Consider the following 24,654-nt stretch of genomic DNA (forward strand, 5'->3'; position numbering starts at 1 on the left):
AAAGAGTTCTGCATGCTTTTTATGAATTTGTGTATTTCATTTCATTAAAGGAATGGTCTATCAGTGGTTTCTGCAGACTGCACAGTGCCCTAGGATAATTATACCATTTGAAATCATTTCAGATACTTTGTTTTGGTAGAATTAAGGAAAAAGCAGTAGCCTTTTTTTCATGTAAAAATAAATTATTGTTCATTAAATGTAACTGTTCAATAAATATAATTCATTGGGTGATAAACACTTTCAGCCTATTAGGTGCAAGACTTGGCTTGGTGGTAAAAATTTATTGGTAGCTACCTTGTTCATTATCTGAATTTTAATACCACACCTATTAAGATAAAAAGAAATTCAGCCAGACAAAAAGCTCTGTTCTTTTCTGGACAAGGACGTGCTTGTTATTTAGGTGGTTTTCCACGGAAACAGTGTTCAATCTTGGGAATATGGAAGGAAATTCAATTGAATCACCTCCCTCCTCTTCTCTTCTTCACCTTCCTCTCGTCTTTCATCTCTTTCTCAGTGTCTTCTTCTCTCTTATGTTCTCCATCCAATAATACTGAATATTTGATGTTTGAATAGGCCTAATTTTGGCTAAAAATCAGTACATAAGCAAAAATTATTTATTATGTCCAACAAAATATTTCTTGCAACCCTCAGAAGTCAGTGCCTCATCATAAATATCTCATGTTGCTGATGGCTGCCACCATGAAAGGTTTATGGTAAGACAGGTTTTGCCCCTCGAATCCTGCCGATAGATGCCTAGCCAATCAGGGCCCAAACGGGCCCACTGTTTAGAGCTTTGCTTCTAGTCTCAAACTACTGAGATTTCCCTCCCATATTTCTGAAAGCTCACTGATGCACCTTCATAGGCAAAAATCAAGAGCTCTTCAAACTATCTGTATGGGAACAATTGAAAACATGGGATTAAATCTGAAAAAAAGAGTCATGTCAAAAGTCAGTAAAGTGATCTCCCTTTCCACTTAATGTATTATCATAAAAGACATAATAAATGGGGTGCTCTAATCCCCTCTGAAAGGAAACTTTCCTATCACTAATAGCTCAGGCTTATTTTTCTGAAATTTTTCGCAAAAAGAAGCAATTTTATAAAGTGTTCAGAAAAAAAAAAATCTTTGTAGGGCCTAAACTACATAAAATATGCCAAGATAGTTTAGTTTGCAAATTATTTGAATGAGGGATTTAACTCTTTGCTCATGTAGGAGCATTTCTGAAAGGTTCATTTTTTAAAGTCATTAGAATCATCAACATCATAAGTAATCTTGGGAGAAAAAGTAAGTCCTGCATCAATCAGCCAAACTTCAAATATTTACCTAAGCGCCTTTGTGGTGTTGGACAGATGATCAAGGGAATAAAACGTACTCAGGACTTTCCCATTGGAGTTCATTGCTTCTTCATTAAAATCACTTTTGGGTTTTTTTAATTAAAAACAATCTTTAAATTCAAAATGACTTATTAGTCATAAAATGATAAAAATCTTAGAGTTGAAATGGACCTTAAATGTCAGGTACTCTACATTCTTTAAAAAGGTAAAGTTCTCTAATTATTCTCACAGAGGACGCTACCAGCCCTTCATAAATGCTACTTGGCAATTATAAAATCAATTATAACTGACCTGTGGAAATATCTCCCAGCAAGTTTCCTACAGTATTCAGAATGAAGTACATAGACCTTGAATCCCATATTTTAAAATTTGTACATAAACTCATTAGCCAGGAAGCGCATATTGAATTACTCATATTGGATGTTCTTGGCAGCCATGCTCACCTTTTCCGAGCAGCTCCCTGCTGAAGTCTCCAGCTTTCACCAGGTGTCGTTCTTCAGAAAGCCATTATATCTTTCTATCAGTTGACTAAACAAGAAACCAACTAAAATCAGTTTTTTTAATCAGGGAAGTAACTTGGAACATTTAGCAGATAGATTAATGCATATTTCATTATTATTACAAATTAAACTAAAGTGTGAGTGTAATATTTATAAAAAACAACAGAAATAGGTCACTTAAAGAATATCTTTACTTTGAGGCATTGCCTTAGAGTTCATACCACAATAATTTATTTTACCTATAGGCAGCATTTATTCTAAAAACCTTAGTGATTCAGAAGTTGCAAAAAAATTATTTAATGGCATTATTTTCTCTCAATTTGACTAAATTCAGCATAACAAAAGAGAATTTTGAAAAATTATAGACTTTTTCATTCAGTTACATGGTGCCAAATGAGTGAATTCATGAACTTTCCGATTAGTTATTTGGGCAGCATTTAGACATATGCTAGTTTCATGAGGAATACATAATGCATATTAAAGATTGCAATTAATCATTCCAGGTTTGAGATCAAGGCCACTTATGCTCATAACTTAGTTCTTCTGTCTTCCAGAAGGAACAACTTGAGATTATAAATAGAGTGAAAAAAGATAATATTCTGTGAAGAATAGCAGACCAACAGTCTTGTGCAAATTTGATTGCTGAAAATATTAAACAAACACAAAGGTAATATTAAACATTTCTCCTTAAGTTATGTAGGTATCTCAGACTGAACACACTGTGTACTTTCAGGATCTGCATCTTTTTGTGTCCTGTTTCATCTATTTAGAATTCTGTCTTCCTCCTGGTGAGCCCCCTACTCTCCCTTCATATGCAACACAAACACTGCTTCTGCAAAGTATTCTTACACCCCTGCCCAAGTTGTGAACCCCACTGAGCACATATATTTACTATGGCCCTTACCACATCTTTCTGTAATTATTCATGCATTGTACTCCTCTGTTCCACATTATAATCTCCTATTCATCTTAGTATCCTTCCATGCCTAATACTCTTCCTGTGGCACAGAAATAGCTCCTGAAACAGCTATGACACTGGTTCCCAAAGTGTTCCTGGGGCCTGCAGCTTCACCTCATTGGTCTGAAGTCAACGGGGAACTGATTAGAGATGCAAAATTTTCAGGCTCCACCCTGAATCTATCTGAATCAGTAATTCTGGGGCTGGGTGGGGTGAGTGGGGAAGGGACAGCAATATGGCTTTTAACAAAGCCCCCCAGGTGATTTCAAGACTTACCAAAACTTGGGCTTGCTCTCGGACAGGTAAATCCCAAGGTGGGGAAATGTAGCTGATGGAAGGACCCCAAGCCCTTCCCCTGACTTTAAATTTGTCCTTGAGACCTATCACGGATCCCACCAGCTGTCACACTCATTTCCCTGTAAAACTGCAGCCAATGGCAAAGGAGAAGGCTGGATATTTCCTGATTTCCATTAGTTTAACTGATACAGACTATGATTTTTCAGAAACTTTTCTAAATTCAAAGAACAAAGGTTTAGAAATGAAGAATAGGAAACAAAATTTGCAGAGCAGCTGATTGTCCTACAGTTAACTTTAACCGAAGGCAAGTACTGTCCTACCCACATCCTATTAGTAAAAGATCATTCCTGATATACAAGAATACCATCATGGCATGATACAGGGGAGACTGAAATATCCCAACATGACTTTGCAGAGCAAACCCCACTGGGCAACATGGAAATAGCCCTGAGGGGCTTGACTGACCGTGTCAAAGACTGAACAGATTATCAAAATTTTCCAGCCTTCCTTTTTGCTCCCACAAAATGGAGATAATATCTTTTAACACATGATCCACTAAAAGCAAGATAAGATGATCTCTGGAAAAGTACTTTATAAGCTGTAAGGCATTAAAGTATCATATATGAGGTCATATATAATATTTGTAACTATTTACAATTATACTAATAGCATGGCTTGCTTACTGATAACACATATTGCAAATGTTAATTATATTCCTCAAGATTAATATAATCAATGAAGTTTATAAAAATAATAATAGATTTCAATTTCAGATAAATTTTCACTTCCACACTATGTGTTGATTTACCTTACTTCAAAATGATGTCTCTTTATTAAAAACTTTTTGGAAAATATGGAAAAGCAAAGAAAGGAAAAAAGAAAAATCACTTGTGATACCCTAACCAGAAATAGCTAATATTTTCCATTCTCTGCAAATTTTCGGTATAAAATTAAAATCATTAGTAAATAGCAGAGTATAAACTGCTATATTCACTCAGCAACATATCATGAGTTGTTTTTCTATCTAGAAATATGCTTCCACAAAATTATTTCTACTAGCTGCCCAGTAGGCCAGCACATGGATACAACAGAGTTTATTTCAACAGTATTCTTTGTTAGACATGCAAACAGTTTCTAGGCCTTCACAATTATAAACGTATATTTTGCTAACTTATCCTATTACCCTCTCTGCTTCCTGAGGAGAAAGTCTCCAAAGTGGAATTGCTAGGTTTGTGTTTTTGAACACTTGGAGACTTTTGAATCTCAGTGCCAGACTGCTCTACCCAAAAGTTGTCAAAATATACACCCCTGCCAGTAGCAGATGAGAGCAATTGATTTCCTGAATCATTGTCACCACAGTGTTACGACTGCTTTCAGCTTTGCTAGTTTTGTAGGGGTGCAATACTGTCATATTTTGTTTCAATTTACAGTCGTTTGATTACTACAGAAGCTGATACAGCTAAATTACTTTAGCATTAATAAACCTCCAAGGAAGACTATTAAAAGCTTAAAATGGGAAAATCATGTGGGAGAATTGTGATTGCATTTATCCAAATGAGGCGCAGGAATAATGTATACTATTCAGATCATAAAATAATTTAAATCTTGTAATGACAGATTGCAAATAATTAAATTGATATTACAGATCTGTATATGTAAACATGAATATAGATCATATAGATACAGATAGAAAGAGCTCTGTATCAGTTAAATGCAAATTGCCACAAAAAGGATTGCACATGGAGGTTGCCTTTTATTACCTTCACGCAAGTCCAAATTCATCCCTGGGAGCACATGTTCTTTTAAGTCCTATTACAGGTCTTATTAGAGTTGTGCTGACCTTCTAACAGGTGTCTTCTTATGCTAATCTCATAAACACCCCTCCCCTCAAGTATGCTAATATCAGAGAAGGAACGCTGCTGATATGAGAATTTAGTAGTGAACAGTAATGGTAACATTACTGCTTTTGAACTATTGCCATTACAGTGATATCCCTAACTCGCATTATTACAATTTGTTTTTGCTTCTCCTGGTGGATTATATTTCACATGTGGCTAAAATAACGACTCTCCATAATTACCACAGCATTTCTTGAAATGTGCACACCTTACATCTCTTAGGCTCCCTCCAAAAATTGCCAGAATTTCTTATTCCTTTAATGCCTCTATAGTCCCTAATTTTTAGACTGCGAACGTATAAGAATAAATTTTTAAATATTTCTTTTTAACTACATCTTAAACGGTTCAGACATCTCTGTTTGGTACAGGGCTTTCAGTGAGCATCCCCCAAGCTGAAGAGAGGGGGCTCGTTTTCCATGTGGCTATAGAGTCCGTGGGCAGAAATGAGGGTTTTCTAGCTATTCTGCCTTTCCCGTCCTCCACTCCAGGGTTCAACGTCCTAGGGACTTCTTACCTCTTCCACACAGAGCTGCTGCCGCTTTGGTGTTCTTCATGTGGCAAGTCATGAACAACACTAGCTGCCCAGCACCCCTGCCTCCTCCTCGGCTCCCGTCTCCATCCTGTCAACAGAGAGCTCTTCCTTCTGTCTTCATTGGCTGCGACCATTGGCTACCACTGCCTTCCCCCGACCCAAACACACGCCTCTTTCTTCCTTACCTTCAATAGTTTTTATGTTCCCTTCTCTTCTTGTCTTCAAGAAGGCAAGATAGATTTTGAAAGTCTTTCCTTCCTGATGCACTTTGAAAATCCAGTGGGCCTGGAAATGGCACTTGCGACCTAACACTTACCTTTCAACACAGCCTCAGGAATGATATGAACAAAACAGGGAGTGTGGTTCAGCCACTTCACCCTTCCTTACTCAGAACGTGGTGCCCCTTACCTCTGGCCCCACTCTTCCCAGCCAAAAGCAGGGGACTTGGAAAAAACTCCAGCTCTAAGAGGCAATTAAAGTCATTCCTCAGAGTCAAGAAACTTCACCTCTGAAGAGCACTGTGCAATTGCAATAATTTCTCTCAACATAGGAAGTTTCTAGAGGTTTCAGGAAAGTGTTGTATTTAATGTCTAATTTGTAGTGAACTTAAAGGGTGGTATTACAGCAAGGATGCAGGAAAAGAACAAAGTTGGAAAAAGTTCTGCTCTATAAATACTATAGCTCATATTACTTTTAATTCTAAATATGTGGTAAATTGTAGTAACAGTAACACCGACTCCCCCAAAGAGATTAGAAATGTAGTAATATCTGAAATCCTGATTCTACTAACACAGCTTGGGATCTCTTCAGTGCTACATGACAGTATTTTAACTGTCTTCTTAAAATTTATTAACATTTTCTTAGATGAATCTTTTTGGGCCCTTGATGCTCCCACATGGGTGGATACAGAAGCTGATACCCGCACAAATGAAGTACATTTAAGGACACAGCTTGTCAGATCGCATCCCCCAAGCCCCCTCTCTTCAGCTTGGGGGATGCTCACTGAAAGCCCTGTACCAAACAGAGATGTCTGAACCGTTTAAGATGTAGTTAAAAAGAAATATTTAAAAATTTATTCTTATACGTTCGCAGTCTAAAAATTAGGGACTATAGAGGCATTAAAGGAATAAGAAATTCTGGCAATTTTTGGAGGGAGCCTAAGAGATGTAAGGTGTGCACATTTCAAGAAATGCTGTGGTAATTATGGAGAGTCGTTATTTTAGCCACATGTGAAATATAATCCACCAGGAGAAGCAAAAACAAATTGTAATAATGCGAGTTAGGGATATCACTGTAATGGCAATAGTTCAAAAGCAGTAATGTTACCATTACTGTTCACTACTAAATTCTCATATCAGCAGCGTTCCTTCTCTGATATTAGCATACTTGAGGGGAGGGGTGTTTATGAGATTAGCATAAGAAGGACACAACTTGTCAGATCGTGGGTCTGTTGGCTGACAAACTCACGTGAAAACAGGATTGCTCAGCCACATACCCTTGCCTCTTCCTTAAACAAGGTTTGGCTTGATTGGATTGTATCTCGTATAAGAGGTTTATCAGATCCCAACATTCACTTGGAGTGACTAAAAGGCTGTTAATGAGAAAGGAATTCCGATGGAGCTTTAACTACTGGAGAAGACTTCGCAGGGAAATCTGCAGTATCCTTTGGCTGTGCCTGCAGTCCTGAAGGAAGGACATTTGACTTCAGGTGTTCTCTGGTTTAATTCTCTCTCTCAGGAAGCAGGAGTCTTCTGCCAGATAACCGATCCTTTGTGGGCTGGGTCTGCTGCCCTGGGGGAAGAGCCCTGGCGCCTGGCGTTCCCCAGGAAGACCCAGGGATGGGCTCTGCCCCGAGGCAGTTTCATATTTAGTGGTCTGACTTCTTGAATTCAGGGTTTGTCAGGATTCTTATGCTGGTTTGTCCACAAATACGGGTGCTAATGATAAAAAGCAAAGCAGTGACGCCTATAGTATTTCACTGGCTTGTCAGAATTATAGAATTTTAGAAATGGAAAGAATTTCAGATATTGTCTAGACTGACTCTTTCATTTCCAGATGAGAAACCCAATACAAAGACTCCGGGTGACTCAGGTTCACACAATACATAAGTGGAAATTGATCCTCGGGTCTATATTAAGAAAGTGAACTTTTAATTGGTAAATGATATAGAAAATGCCCTTCCCCAAAGGAGCTCTATAAGATGTGTTTTGTAATTAGCTTGGTGAAAATTAGGAAATAACCATTTAAAAAAAAACAAAACTAGAGTAGGCTTCCCTGTAATGGACATATACTTCCTTTTTTGTTCTTGTTTTATTGAAATCTAATTACTTTTTAAAAGCTTTTTCTTATGAAATAATACAAATATACAAAAATGAGGGAAAAGAAGAATGAACTCAGGTAAACATCCAGTGTCATCATTTATCAACCCGCAACCAGTCTCGTTGAATCTCACCTTCTCCCACCTCATTTTTGTTGGAGAGGAGATCAGACTATGTCATTTCATCTGTGAACATTTCAGAGTATCTCCAAAAGATAAGGACCCTTTTTTAAAGCATAAGCACAATACCATTATCATTCATAACAATTTGACAATTAATTCCTTAATAGAAATAGGTTTGTAGACTTCACATAAACTATCTTTTGCCTTAGAATTGTTCTATGTTACTACACTTTGATAAATACTGTTTCACTGATTTATTCACCAGGCAAGTACTCACTGTGCATTCACAGAAATACCCCCAAATATTTTGTTTGCATGGAGGCCTGGAGAGAAGGCCACTGCTTTTTGAGAAGCAGTAGAGAATCTAGGAGAAGCAATCCCAGAATCAGACAGAGTTGGGTCTGCAGCTCACTCTCCTTCCTTATTGAATGTGCAATTTTCTTGGTTTGGTTTCTGTAAAAAGAGGATAATGATGAGTTCTTAGGAGTATTAAATGAGATGACAATGTACAGTTACAGAGCCTGGGGCAAGCCAGCACTCAAAAACCAGCTCTTTTTCTCTCAGATCTGTTTAGTAATGTGTAAGTACTGAATCACTCATATTTGCCCTACCAAACAGATTTATTAGCTTGAATTAACTAATGGGATGTGTAAACTACTTTAAGGCTCATTCTTCTCATTCTGAGCATACAAACAATGCTTTAACACAAAAAAGAAGATGTGTCTCTTTCCCCCTTATAAAAACTAAAAGCCCAAGCAAAGGTCACAGATTGCTGAGAATCATCAGAGGTTTGCTAAGCCCTGTCAACAAATAGTATCTGAAGGATATTCATGGAGCATTAATTACTGATAAACCCTTAACAGTCCAGTCATTTTATTAGACTTCCCTCGCTATGCCCCTCTGAGGTGAGCCACTGTCATTATCCTCACTTCATAGACACAGACAGGTAAGGAGATGCGCTAAGGGCAGGCAGGACCTGGAATCCACGAGGCTGGGCAGGTCCCGCTCCCAAAGTGCTGAGACGTGCTCAGCTGACCAGCATTGTCACCGCTCAGGTAGCCAGGGCCACCATATCCAGGCCTGAATGTCCCACCAGCTTTGAGCTCCTGGAATCGCCACCCTCTTTGCAGCCCCTATGGCTGGTACACTGGGTACAGAATCAGTGCTTCATCAATGTGAGCAGAATCGTGGGCAGTTGCCTGAATGGTGGAGATAGAGGGCCAGCCCAGCTGCCCAGCCCCCACTCTGTCCCAGGGCCACTCGGGCCCAGGTGCTCGCCCAGGACCTGCCCCTGCAGCTTGGCTCCCCTGGAAAGCTCATTACTGACTCCCTCTCTCCCCAGAACCCTCTGCTGCCCCCTTCCCCCTCTGCCCGCAGAGGTGCACACGTCCACTCCCTCCCTCCTCAATCCACAGGACAGCTCCAGATCCAGAAAAGGACCTGGGCTCCTTTCTGCTCCCCAGACCCTGCCCTATACCATCTTCCCTTTGGACCCTAGTGCCTCCATTTCCTTACCCCCTTCTGCCTCAACTATCCCCAGCCTGTGTGCTGTCCCCTCTGCTGAGCCTGCTGAGCGGCCCCCTCTGTGCATGCACGTTGCACTCTGCCAGGACAGGGTCTAAGCCTCCCCTGTCCCCGGCAGCCTTCTCCAGAGCATTGCCGCCCATGGTCTCTCTCCTCTCTGCTGGCCAGGTCACTCTGCTCTCCCAGATGATCAGATGGAGGAGATTCAGGAAGGTTCCACTGAACCTTTTCTCCTCTCCTCACAGGCTCCTTCCTAAGCAAGCTCAGGCCTGCCAGGGGCTGCCCTCCAGCTGAACCATCAATAGATCAGTGATCCCCAAAATTACATCTCAGACTAGACCTCCTCCCCGGGTTCTGTAGATTGCACCTCTCAGCCTAATGTCTCCAAAATCTTCCCCCAAGTGTCACACCAGCCTGCCCAGACCCTTCCCTGTCTCAGCACGTAGCAGTAGCACATGCCGTCCAGCTGGAAGCCTAGGAGCCACTTTCCATCCCTCTCCCTCTCCACACTGACCAACCTTTGACCCAGACCCGTTGGCATTACTGCCAACAAATCCTGCCGTTATGTTCACCTCTCTTCATACCTGTGCCTGCAGCTGACTGTTCTGTCCACACTTCCTCATGCCCAGCTCTCCCACCCCAACTCATGCCCCAGGCTGGAAGCCACAGCCCCCAACTTAGAATACATACACCTCAAACTCCTGGCATCTTGCTGGTGCAAAGTGTTGCACTAGGAACTGAGGAGGATATGAGGGAATTTCAGTTATGCTCATTCAGAATTTATGAGTAGGTTCCCAAGTGTGGGCCCTGGACTAGGGGCTGACCTTGTCCTGCAGGAGCTTGTCCAGTTCGAGTGGCCAAATGAACTATTTGGGGGTTTAAAAGAGCCAATAAATTCACACATCCTTCCCCAACTAGTTCCAAAGCAAATGAAGAATGTACACCTGCATCAGACAGGTGAGGGCCAAAACAGCATCTTTATTGCAGGTCCAGCCAGATTTCAGAATACTACATCACGTTCAGGTATCAGGAAAAGGGAGCATAATGCAAGCTTTCCATCATTAAGCATCAGGACAGGCGTGGAGAGCAGCCGCAATAGGTAGTCAGAGCCGACTGCAGGCTCCTTCTGTCACTTTTAACCCTTGGGCGCTTTGAAGAAGGGTGAGAATAACAAGGCCCAGAATGCTCCTTTAAGGGATACAAACAAAAATGCAACTTTAACACTGATTGGATTAATTAATGAAGAGGTTATGGCCATTCTAAAATATAATTGCTATCAACTCAACACTAAAATGTTTGATCTGCTTACTGTTTTTAGACATATCAAGGGTACAAAACTCTGACCAATATCTTTGTTATGCCTTCTTAGATAAGCAAAGATATATACAATATATGTAAGAATATATATATATGAAATTCAATGTGACTACAACATTTAAGTTGGCCTCTCCATTAATGGTTTGAAATTTATTATAGGCAAGAATGGCAATGAGAGAGCTTTTGACCACTTGTCTTTATTATGAAGAATGGAAGTAAAGAGAGATTCCTCAAATATGAAGAATGTCTGGGGTTTCCCGTGAAACAATTGATTTAAACACCCAGGTTGCAGAGAAATGCCAGCCCTGCCACCCACTACCAACCAGAATAGTCCCCAAATAAAGTAAAATCCAATGTCCTGCATAGTACAAACCCTGACCAAAAATCCCATTGGCCTGGCAGTTTCCGTGTAACATGGAATTTTTCCAAAGAAATGGAAACTACGTGGCATTTCATTTTAATGATATGCCAGGATGCCAGACTGATTCCATTCTGATTTTTTTTTCTAGGCACAGGATTAAAGCAATCAAATATCATCACTGGAAGAGACTTTACAGATCCTTTCGTTTAACCTTATTCAACCTGGTCTCCCCAATGCCCTGGCGATTCCAACCATGGAGGAAGAGGCCCATCAGCAAAACTGCAGGTTCCTTAACTCCTGCACTATCTCTGTCTTCACCCTAAAATTCTGCTTTTATAAACTGTGATTCCATAGAAGATTCTGCTGGAGGAACTAGCCTAGCTGCCAAAAGAGGTTGGAAATGCATTAGGCCAGTTCAGTATTTCATGATCTAAATGAGGAGACTGAGGCCTAAAAGTGACTTACATCAAGTCCCCAAGCTAATTAGTTGCAAAGTCAGGGGTAGGCTTCCTCTATGGTCACATTCCAGAGAGTCTGTGCAAAATAGTCAGTTTGCACCCTGAAGAATCGAAGCCAGCACTGCTGTGTGCAGGAAGTGTCAACCGAATGAGCGGCCCGTGAGGAAGGACAGCAAGTAAGTTGAGATACAGGGTGTGTCTCACATAGTGAAATTAAAGTCAGATATAAACAATTCTGGAGATGACATGTGAATTGTATTTTACTGTCTGCCATTTTCAAGATTACAAAACCCCAAATGAATTTTCTCTTCCACTCTTGTTTATCTGAAGACATACATATCTCAAGTGTCTAGCTGATTCTCAATAACTACAATAAATATTATGACAACTTCACAACTTGACAGAATAGCCCTCCATGCTATCAATGTGTCATAAACCCAAGAGAGGCTGAAAAATTGAAAACTCAGAGTGATACAGTGCTGTTACTGGCTAGGTCAGTTAGCCAGAGAGTGTGAACAGGCACAACACACACTGGATCCAATAATACCTCTCTTCCTAGTTAAGCATTCCCTAGTCCTCTACCAACAGACATGCCATGGGGTCACTGACTACCAAGTGCAATCCCTCATCCTTCAAGGTCAGCTCGGGCACAGCCTCATGCATACCACCTCCGTCCCACTCTGGCTTCTTCGAGGTTTGCATGACCATGGTATTCACGTGGCCTTTATCTCAGAATACTTGCCATGTTATTTAATGTACAAGAATGTGTGGTCTTCCCAATAAATTAGAAACCTCTCTACTACACAACTGCCTCCTGCTTCCCCGCATCCCTGGGGCATGCCACCCGACCCTGCTAGTGGTAAGTGTTCAACAGATGCGTGCTGATAATTAGGACGACAATGGCTGACTACAGGTGAACTGAGGAAATACCCCTTTATCCTCCACTGGAAAAAGCTACCCATAATGAACTCCCTGCTGCCTGAAGCATGGGCTTCTTATTAGGAGAGCAGAATGGATACAAATACTAAGAACAAGCATTGTGGCTGCTTCACAGTTTATATACATTCTCTTGTGTGACAGCCCCATTCTTTTCTCTTCTCCAAGGAGAAGGAAACAGAGGCACAGAAGAATTAGGTGCCTTTCTCATCATTTAGAGAGGCCCTAGAGAAGTTGGAGAAATGTGTTCACGTTGGAACAGACCTGTCAGAAAAGGAAAACCATTGCTAAGGGCATGTCTTTTTAAACAGTCAAATAAATAATCATGGGGAAATAAGTCCCAAGTTGGGACAAGCATGTGGAATGAAACATGTCATTATGTTGTGATTAAACACATTTTAAGTACAACATGCATGGAGCCACATCAAATATAGCCAGACCTAAGTTCCATGTTAAGTGAATATCTGAAGTGAGGGTCTTTTTTACTATAAACCATTGCTTAAGGATTGTTTTTTCTTCCAAATGGCAGAAAACTCATTGTTTCAATTCACATCACCTAATCCCATTCTTATATGAACATCCCATCTTTGGTCATCGGGAAAGACCTGTGAGATAGGGTGTGGGAAAGAGCAGGGAGAGAGATCCTTGGTAGAGTCTGACTGATCTCTCAGGAATTTTTCTATATAAGCACAGTATCCTTCTTTGGGTGGTGAAGAACTAATTTACCCAAGGGCCGCTGGCCTTTCCTGCAAACTTGAGACATGGATCAGCTTTCTTTTCTCTGTTTCCACAGACTCACCTTGACCAGTGTTTCTATGCTGGCAACAAGCTAGTCCCCACTTCAGACCCCCACACACCCACAGGACGCTGGGCCAGTTCTCAGTGGCAGAGGGGGGCCGAAGTCTTCACTTTTGCTCTATCACTTTGCCCTGGATTGTCTTGCAAACATTGGAGCCTCTTGATACAGCAGATCCACAGATGGTTTACACATGAATCATTTGACACTTTGCATTTTAAGAGCACAGGAAACAATTGAGATATTAAGCTAACATTCTTTCTTTTGGTGAATATCTATTAAGTGCCAACCCTGTACCAGCACTGAATGGAAATAGCACCTGATTTCTAGTCGAAAGACCCAGATTTAAGTCTGACTTTATTATTTAGTGACTGTGTATCCTTTCTTTGCCTTAGTGTCTTTGCATCTACAATAGCAATAATAATAAAACTGATTTCATGGGTTACTCAACTTCTGAAAAGATGAGTAAACCATGGCCCCCAACTTGGAGGAGGTCACAGAGAATCCATGGTGATCTCTGGCTCCAGCTCAGACTAAACAAACAAGCTTCTCAACGTCTGCCACCAGCATAAATCATTGCCATCACTATCGTGGATGTACAATTAGAGGAGCTGAAGGCATACTGGTGATGTGCACACAGAGATGTTAGGGCTGCAAGGAGCTGGAGAGATGACCTGGTCCAATGGTCCCCACCATTTTTGTGAGGATATAAAGCACAGACTTTGGACACAAAGAGCCTTGGATTCAAATCCTAGCTCTGACTTGCTAGTTGTGTGACTCTGTATCCATGACAACCCCCTTTGGCCTCCTTATCTCATTTATAGGATGGGAATAATAACAATTCCAACAATTGTTATAAGGATTAAATAAAACAGGGTGTGAAAATTACTTGGAATGTAGTAAGCTTTGAACAAATGGCTGTTATCTTTATTATGTATCTTTATGATTTTATTATTACTTTTATCTTTTTATTATCTGAGATCTTGTTTTTCCAGTTTTATTGTGATATAATAGGCATACAACACTGTATTCATTTAAGGTGTGAAGCATAATGATTGGATAGATGTATGGATTGTGAAATGATCACTATGATAAGTTGGGTTGACATCCATCACCTCACATAGTCACAAACATTTTTCCTTATGGTGAGAACGTTGAAGATCTACTCTCTTAGCAACTTACAAATACACAATACAGTGTTGTTAGCTATAGTCACCATGCCATACATGACATCCCCATGACTTATTTATCTTACAACTGGAAAGTGAGCTCTTTTCATGGCTGAGTGAGGGAGGTACATGGTCGCCAAAGAGATAAGGACTGGGGTTAGGAATTAAGACTCCTGCACAGAAAGAAGGTGGCAAGCTGAGTTTCATTCCCTTTCTGCTGGAAATTCTGACAAATCCAGGGAAAGGAAAGGGGCAAGAATGGTATAAAACAGGACTTAAAACTCTGCTAGACAACCTAACCAAGGAAGTGAAAGACCTATACCTTGAAAACTACAAGACACTCTTAAGAGAAATGAAAGAGGTCAATAACAAATGGAAACTCATCCCATGCTCCTGGCTAAGAAGAATTAATATCGTCAAAATGGCCATCCTGCTCAAAGCAATATATAGATTCAATGCAATCCCTATCAAATTACTAACAGCATTCTTCAATGAACTGGAACAAATAGTTCAAAAATTCATATGGAACCACCAAAGACCCCAAATAGCGGAAGCAATCCTGAGAAGGAATAATAATGTGGGGGGGATCTCGCTCCCCAACTTCAAGCTCTACTACAAAGCCACAGTAATCAAGATAATTTGGAACTGTCACAAGAACAGAGCCACAGGCCAGTGGAACAGAATAGAGACTCCAGACATTAACCCAAATATATATAACCAATTAATATAATATAAAGGAGTCATGGACATACAATGGGGAAATGACAGTCTCTTCAACAGATGGTGCTAACAAAACTGGACAGCTACATGTAAGAGAATAAAACTGGATCACTGTCTAACCCCATACACAAAAGTAAACTCCAAATGGATCAAAGACCTGAATGTAAGTCATGAAACCATAAAACTCTTAGAAAAAAACATAGGCAAAAATCTCATGGACATAAACATGAGTGACTTCTTCATGAACATATCTCCCTGGGCAAGGGAAACAAAAGCAAAAATGAACAAATGGGACTATATCAAGCTGAAAAGCTTCTGTACAGCAAAGGACACCATCAATAGAACAAAAAGGCATCTACAGTATGGGAGAACATATTCATAAATCTCAGATCTGAGAAAGGTTTGACATCCAAAATATATAAAGAGCTCACACACCTCAACAAACAAAAAGCAAATAATCCAATTAAAAAATGGGCAGAGGAGCTGAATAGACAGTTCTCCAAAGAAGAAATTCAGATGGCCAACAGACACATGAAAAGATGCTCCACATTGCTTGTCATCAGAGAAATGCAAATTAAAACCACAATGAGATATCACCTCACACCAGTAACGATCGCCATCATCGAAAAGACAAACAACAACAAATGTTGGCAAGGTTGTGGAGAAAGGGGAACCCTCCTACACTGCTGGTGGGAATGTAAATTAGTTCAACCATTGTGGAAAGCAGTATGGAGGTTCCTCAGAATGCTCAAAATAGAAATACCATTTGATCCAGGAATTCCACTTCTAGGAATTTACTCTAAGAATGCAGCAGCCCAGTTTGAAAAAGACAGATGCACCCCTATGTTTATCGCTGCACTATTTACAATAGCCAAGATATGGAAGCAACCTAAATGTCCATCAGTAGATGAATGGATAAAGAAGATGTGGTAAATATACACAATGGAATATTACTCAGCCATAAGAAAAAAACAGATCCTACCATTTGCAACAACATGGATGGAGCTAGAGGGTATTATGCTCAGTGAAATAAGCCAGGTGGAGAAAGACAAGTACCAAATGATTTCACTCATATGTGGAGTATAAGAACAAAGGAGAACTAAAGGAACAAAACAGCAGCAGAACCACAGAACCCAACAATGGACTAATAGTTACCAAAGGGAAAGGGACTGGGGAGAATGGAAGGGAAGGGAGGGATAAGGGGGGGGGAAAGAAAGAGGGCATTACGATTAGCATGTATAGTGCATGGGGGGCATGGGGAGGGCTATGCAACAGAGAGAAGACAAGTAGTGATTTTACAGCATCTTACTACGCAAATGGACAGTGACTGTGAAGGGGTATGTGGGGGGGACTTGGTGAAGGGGGGAGCCTAGTAAACATAATGTTCTTCGTGTAATTATAGTTTAATGACACCAAAATAAAAATAAATAAATAAATAAATAAATAAATAAATAAAACTCTGTTAGAAGACTCCACTGTGTTCTACCAGAAAGGGGGCCTGTGTTGCAGAGCTAGGAGGCCTAAGCCATGTCAGGGAGGAGAGCACAACCGAGAAGGGCTCTCTCTCCAGCGTCAGGCAGTGGGTTATTGAGGGAGCAAGAATTCGCGTACATATCTTTTCACTAAATTCATTCATCCATTCAAAAATAAGTATCAAGCACCATCTCTGTGCCTAGAATTATGATCACGGGGTAATGCAAAAGTGTACTTTCAGAAATGTGCAATGGCAAGCGATGGCCTTAGTGCAAGTCATCCTGATCTGGAAACACAAGCAGAGCCCCCACAGGACCACCTACCTTTACTCACGATTGCCTTTGTTTTACACAGCAATCAGAGGAGATGGAGATGCCAGGCCCACAAGGAGAAGCTTGCAGTAGCAATCTCAGCTTGGCCACCTTTGACTTCCTGCTCCACCGTTGTCTGTGCTTCAGGGAGGGACTTTCCTAGTGCTCTGTAACCTACATTTTTTAAATAATTAGGTTCTTTTCAAACTGAAACCTGCAGGAACAGAAGAGAAATTTTAACACAGCTCATTTAAAGTAGCATAAACATTTTTTAAATGTGCAAATGTGAACATTTTAGTGACTGACTGCTAGACTACCAAATCTCATGTATAATTGTGTTGCCTGAGAAATATGGAAGGCTACACAACAAGACCACATCCTAATGAGTAATAAAGATTACATAACAGTCAAGATAAGCAATAACACCCACAGATTTCATGTAAATGCTAATATTGAGTTCTTGGCCACAATGTGAAATAAAAAGGAAGGAACTTCAAAATATTACTCCCGATTGTTGCATAAAACCGCAATCAGTTTTACATGAGTGTTTATCACTTTTTCTAAATGTTGGTCTTTGTTTTAAAGGCCAATTTTTTTTTCTGTTGCAAAGCCAAGCGCTTAACTGCTTAAGAAAGCCCCGATTGAATGCTTCTGAAAGCCCTAATTGAATGGGGACACAAACAGTGGTCTGGACAGGGAACTCCCAATCTTCTTCAGCACTTACTGCATGGTTTCTTGGGAAAATTCTTCAGTACATCTAACGTGACCCTCTCTTGCTGACATATAAATGGGACATCTCGTCTGGACAGTAAGTAGGCATTAAAAGTATTGACTTTGTAAAGCAATGTTCCCCAAGCCATCCTCCTCAGAACACTAGTTGCTTAAGGTGAATAATAATAGTAATCATGAGTTCATGGGGGAGAGATGAATTCTGCACTTAAACAAGTTTGGTAAATACTATAGTCCATATTCCCATCTGAAAAGCTCAAAATATACTGTTAGCATGTTAGCAGTTTTGAGAGGTCCACTAGTAACGATTTGATCTTGTATTTAAGCAGAGGTCTTTCCCTGACCCAAACACTTATGGTTACTTCTTGAAACTTTTCTGTGAAATACACAATGGAAATTTCTGCTTGAGATCACCAGTCCAATCTCTTTTATACTTGAGAACTCTAGAAAGACAGCAACTTGCAAGTTTCATAAGGGCAAGTTATAAGCCCTTCCCAAGCAAAAACATCAACACTTTCTTCTTCTTTGAAAATTGCAGATCAATTCCCTTTTGCAGAGAAGAATCCCCTCATTGCATGGACCCATTCCTAAAATAAAGGCGCTGCTTAAAAATAACTCCCCTGTGTTGGAGGCACGTGTTCCCAAGCCCCATCCAGGCTCTGCTCAGCTCAGCACCTGCCCTCCCACCCAGAGGTACCTGGTTGTTTGAACTCATATGTGGTACCACCACTTAAATGTCCTGGGGAGGAAGGGGAGGAGAGGACATGTAGTCATAGCAGAGCTAAAAGAAGTTTAGAAATCATTTCATCTGGCCCCTTTGTTTTATAGCCATAGGGAGCTGCAAATGATCTCCAAAGAGGGATCCCTAAAGAGGGAGATCGGCATCCCCGAAGGGAGTTAGGTAGTGACAAAGCCAGTTGGCCTGAGTCTCACCTGGCTGCCTCTCATCCCTCATCCCTCCATTCACCTTCCATAGGTTTTGCAAGCCGACTCCCTGACCTTCAGACTAGAAACTTGGGCTTCATGGCAAAAGCATTTGCTCACCAAAGGGTATGCAGAAGCCATCTTCTTGTGATGCTGGGCTGTTTTATTCTCTGGGCAAAGGTGAAAACATTTCTACTCCCAGTAACCCAGAAGGGCCATGGGGACACAGAGAAATGCTAGTTTCTTCACCAGCATACCAACTCTGCCTTCTCTTCTATGCAGATTCATCAGGTGCTGTGATCTCTCCTAGGTGTCCAGTAAGTTAAGATTATTTGGCTGGACATGAAAAGAAAATCGCTCAAAGGAAAATATAACTGAGTAGGGCAAGCTATGAAGACTTTGAATATGTGTGTCCTAAGAGCTACAGCTCTCTTTGTCTATGGCAACAGAATTTAGAGTTGAAATTTGATAGATGTTTGTTCACTTTGGATTTTATTCCTATTGCTTGATAAAGAAGTTGCTTCTCTTCATTCACCCCGGGAACATTTTAATTACACTTTGTCTTTGGAAAATGAACATTTTTACTTTTAGCTATTGATTTCAGAACTCTGTGAAGTTTCCCTTGAAGTCATTTCCTTCAACCCTCTACATGCTGAGGGACTCTTACCCTGCCCCAATAAGGGTCACATTTCAATAGATCTTATGCCCTCCTGGTCCTCCTGGTCCCTGACCCCCAGGAAATAAAGGAGCATGCTGCTTTGAGATGGCCATTATATATCTCCACTCATCAGAATCATGGTCGCCAGGTGGCAAGGGTACAGGATGACAAGAAAACAATCCCATCTTTTATTTCCCAGCTTCTGTCACACATGCCCCTTCAACCTGAAAAGAAACCAGAAAAATCCAGTGAGAAAAGGTTTGCAAACCTCTGCACCAAGGTGACAAGGAATCGCAAAGTCCAACTGTTATTTAGAGAGAACGGGTGTGCAGAGAGCTGTGAGGGACTCAAATGTTTCTTTTGCTTATCAAGAGTGAAATAAAATAAATTGTACTCATCAAACAAATGATTCATCTTGATTGTTTAGGGCAGTTTCCCTTCAATATGTATGTTGTCTCTCAGCTTGGCCTAGCTTTTAAAAAAAAGAACTATCATTTCTATTCAATTAACTGCTTCCACCTCTGACTTTAAATCAAGGGCAGTGTCTGTTCAATTTAATTACTTTCCATGTAGCCTGCATGGTAAAGCAAAAGAGCCATGTGGTACTTTATAAGGCAAGAATTTGATATCATTTAAGGATGTTCTCCTAACTGAAAATGTGATAAGGCTTATTTCCCCCCTGCTATGTTTCTAGACACTTGAGATATAATATGTTCTCAGGTCAAGATTAGCTCAACAGTTTAGAGCAAGTGAAATGCGAAGAGTGTCATTTACCTTCTGGAAAGTCTATGCGAGGACATTTTTGAAGAGTTTGTCTCATCTGTTCAATTACATGCGAAGAGTGACCCTCTCCACAGAAAGTGCTTATTTTTATTATCCACATGCACACGATGTTTCAGAACTAAATGCATTAATAATTGTGTCAACATCAGTATATGCAACATCAGAAGTCAAAATTAGGAAGTTGTAGGACAAAAACTGAAGAAATATAGCACAGCCAGTGCTCCAAGACCCTGATTCAAAGCTTGACTCAGCCATCAAGGAGCTGTGGGGCACTGAAAAACTTCCCTAAGTCTGTTTCAATACCTATAAATGAGGGAGCTCCATTAAATTGACACTAGGACTCTAGCAGGGGGCCAACCAGCTGCCAATTACTATCTAATTCTATTCCTGTCAAGCAGAAGAACCAGCATAAAGATAACTTCAAGCAATAATGTAAATCTAAATTACCCATGAGAGGGCAACTTAGGGTGTAGCCATCTGAGAAAGAGCTGCTCTCTTTCATTAATGGCATCAGATGGCCCCAGAAAATTCTGGTCAAGAGGAGAAATTAAATGTAAAAGCATGAGGAATTGTACCTTCAACATATTAATTTACAGAGTGGAATCAGATGTCCTAGAATTCAATATATTCTGTGGTTTGATAATATTTTCATTCATATATAATGCACACTTTGTCCAAATGATCTGAGGTCTCACGTGGACTCCTCAATTTGTTGTGTCTACATTAGTTAACTACTTAATATCACAGAGAGCAAGAGAGAGTCAAAGAAATATACACACTTATTTAGTAGAGAGCTCCCTTTTGCACTCTATCAGCCAAAGAGGATGGATTCTCCAGTCAATCACAAACTAATGGATAATCTTCAACAGTAGGTCTTTTCACATACCACCATACACATTCACTCACAGATCAAAGTGACATCTTTTTATTTAAATGAGAATGGCGTGTCTTGTGAATTCAACACAGAAAGGATCCCCCTCCCAGTTGTAAGGTACTATGACAGACTATACTTTTTAGACTTACATTAAGCTTGAGTGATTGAAAAATTTAGGCATGCTGGGTATAATTAATGTATATGTTATTGGAAATGACTCCAGGAGACCTTAATCTATGGATTCTTAATGACATTAATCTATAGATTCTTAGTCATTCTAAGCCTCAGATTCTGTACATTATTTTTTCTCCATGTTAGTATATTATTGGATTTAATCTAATTCAAATACCAAGTAAATCATGCCAAAGCCTGTTCCCTATTTTATGTGGCTCTGTTCTTAGCTCTCCTTGGCCTTTGTATAACTTGATTAAATGAAGATGTAAGGGTGGTAGGTAGAGAAAAATCTTTGAATCAGTCTAGACCACTGTCTTCCAATAGAACCAGTAACTAATTCAAGACACATAAACATTTACCCTATATACAAACACCTTCTGGGAAAGGGATTCTACTACCTGCTCAAACAATTTTGATTATATAAGACAAGCTAGCAAATTTCTTGTATCTTTTATGCAATTGTTTCCCATGAATGGTGGACAATTGTAATCTTTGTGTATGTCTTTGCTCTAAATTCATTACCTATATTCTAGGCTCTACAAATCCAATACAGTTTTCTCTCTGTCCAAATGCATTAGACAAATGCTGGCAGAAAACATCAATCAGTTAATCAAAACATATCTGCTCAGCATTGTTGTGGAGACTGTCAGATTTATCATGTCCACAGGAAGCTTATTGTCTATGGGGGGACATAGGACTAACATAAAAATTACACATATTCTAGCCATAATTGTGAACATCTATGACATAGATTGCAGGAGTTCAGAAGGCAAAAAGGATAAACATGTGTGGAAAGAGATCATCTAATATGTATTCATGGAATCTCCATACTGTATATTAAAAATAGTTGTATGTTTTCAGAGATCTCCTATATAGACTCTTCAGTAACAGTTCTCCTGTTATGTATTCTAAGTCCCTTAAGTTGCATAATTAATTACTTCAGAATGAAGGAGTCTCTCTGACTGGATTAGTGACTAGCACCAGAGAGTAAAGACTGAGTAAGACCTTTCTTTAGAAACTAAGACTTTATTAAAAAAGAGCATATTCTTTCAAATACATACCACCTAAATCATGGCACCTTTTATTTATTTCTCATGTTCCCTTCCATTTCCATAAGATCCGTCTAACAAAGCTAATGCTTACCATCACAGAGTGTGGTTTAATTAAACTGTGATTCCAGGTAAGAGGTAGCAGGAAGCAATGGAACACTGCTCTAGCTGCAACAACTGTAAAAAGCCTGCCAGATCACTAAAAGTATATTACCCAAGATGACAGAAAGCTAGGGAAGCAAAGAGGACTAAATGAACTCAGCCAAAGACAGGAGAGCCCTTCCAAAATGAGTAGGTGGCCCCTGGCTGCTTTCTACCTTGGGAATGTTTGCCAATTCTGAATGCAAGATGAGGCTCGAGCTTGGCCTGAATACAAGGAATTCACTGTGGGGGGAAAAAAGAAGTTTTTGGAGATTGTATGGAGCTGGAATGGCAATTTGGAAATCTCAGGAGCCCTAAATGCACAAAGGTGGTTTTTCCCTATCATTCATTTGCTGAGTCAAAGGGCACATGGAAGGTTAGGGAGCATCTTTAAAATAGCAGACTGAAATCTACTATGGTCTCACAGCAGCTGGGAGACAGAATCTGTCTCAAGGAGGAGCATCTGCTTCAAACACACAGCCAGTCTCTCCCAAAGACATTTGCCAAATTCAGAAAAAGCATGAGATGGAGACTACAGAGGTAAATTCAAAACTGTCAAAAGGCAGACCAATGGCCTTATAGTGTCTACAGGTAAAATAGGGTTGGCAGAGACCTGCTAGGCTAGCAGTCAAAAACTATAGGACTGTCTCCTGCACTCTGAAACATTTGAAACCAGAGATAGACTGAATTTAACTAAAGCCCCATCCCTGTTTAAATCCTCAAAGGGCAAATCCTCTCTGAGCCAAATTAATGTAAACTTCACTCTCTACTGACCTTTAATTCACAGTGTCCAAGATAAAATTAAAAATTACAAGACATGAAAAGAAGAGAAAAAAATCCACTTGAAGCAAAAAGAGAGATGACCTACATGTTGAAATTAGCAGACAAGGTCTTTAAATAACTGTATTAATATGTTAAGGAAAATAAAGGGAAAGGTGGACAAGCTGTTAAAATATGGAGCATATCAACAGAGAAGTGAATAAGAATCAAAGGACACTCTAGACTAAAAATTAAAATATCTGATAGTAAGAATGCATTGGATGGGCGTAACATTAGACTGGCAAGACAAAATCCAGGATTGGCAGACTCAAAGGCAGGTAAACTTTAAAATATTCAAAATAAAACACACAGAGAAAAAAAGAACAGAATAGAAAAGAGTTGTGAGCCATTGTCAAATGATCTAACAAATGTATAATTGCAGTCCCAGAAGGAGAGGAAAGAATGGGGAAGAAGCAATAATTGAACAAATCATGGCTGAGAATTTGGTAAAACTGATGAAAGATGTTGATCCATAGATGCAAAAAGCTGATCAAATTCCAAGAAGGATAAATCTAAAGAAAGTTGTATCTATCACATTCCTACAGACCTTATTCTCACAGTTTCCATTTTCTGGAAGACAAAAAAAAAAAAAGCCACATCTGATTTAATTGATCTGGAGTAAGACCTAAACATCAATGTTTTTAAAAGCTTCCCAGGTAAACAAATGTATAGCCAGTGCTGAGAACCTGGTCTAAAAAATATATTAGAAGACTAATGTACAATTGTTTAATTTTTTATGTTTTCAAAGGGTTATAAGAAGAAAAAGATTGTATATTACTAACACTTCAATATTAAAAAAAAGAAGAAGAAGCAACTTCCATTAGCTTTTTTCCTTAAAATGTCCCCTGCTGGCCTATCAGGGAACATATTTATATTTTGATACCATCTTCATACCTCAATTCCACAGTTTCTAAATGAAGGCATTAATACCTGCTCTCTTCAAAATCCACTGATTATCATGGAAAAAAAAATGAAATGGCATAGATTCACACTGGCCAAGAAGCTTCTTTTGCAGAATTGTTATACATTATTTATATTAGAAGCATTTTTTTTAAGATGGAACAGAAATGGTAGCTGTAAATGTAGAATATCCCAGACCTAGAGTCACAAAGTAGGAGCATGTGATCAAGAGCATCTTTGTGCCCCAGGGGCCTGCTGTGTCATAGGCAAGATCACTCCCAAATACTGAATTTACCTAAATTTATAAAGATCACCCAATAAAAGTCAGAGGTGTTGTCTTTACAATCACCAAATTTTAAAGTATAAATAATAAGTCAGTGGAAGACAGAGCATCTTCTCAGTATAACAAGGCATGAACTATCCTCCAGGTAGAGCCCAAGAGCTCCTTGCCACCAAGCCTGTCCCTGCCCAGCAGAGAATGCCGGCTCCCCGAGCTGGCCAGCCCAAACTGTAGCTGAAGGCTGCTAATTCTTCTGGGAAAGAGCTCTGCTTTCTAGCCACCCACATGGTCTACACAATC

This window comes from Manis javanica, chromosome 2, assembly GCF_040802235.1.
Source record: "Manis javanica isolate MJ-LG chromosome 2, MJ_LKY, whole genome shotgun sequence".
Lineage (NCBI taxonomy): Eukaryota > Metazoa > Chordata > Mammalia > Pholidota > Manidae > Manis > Manis javanica.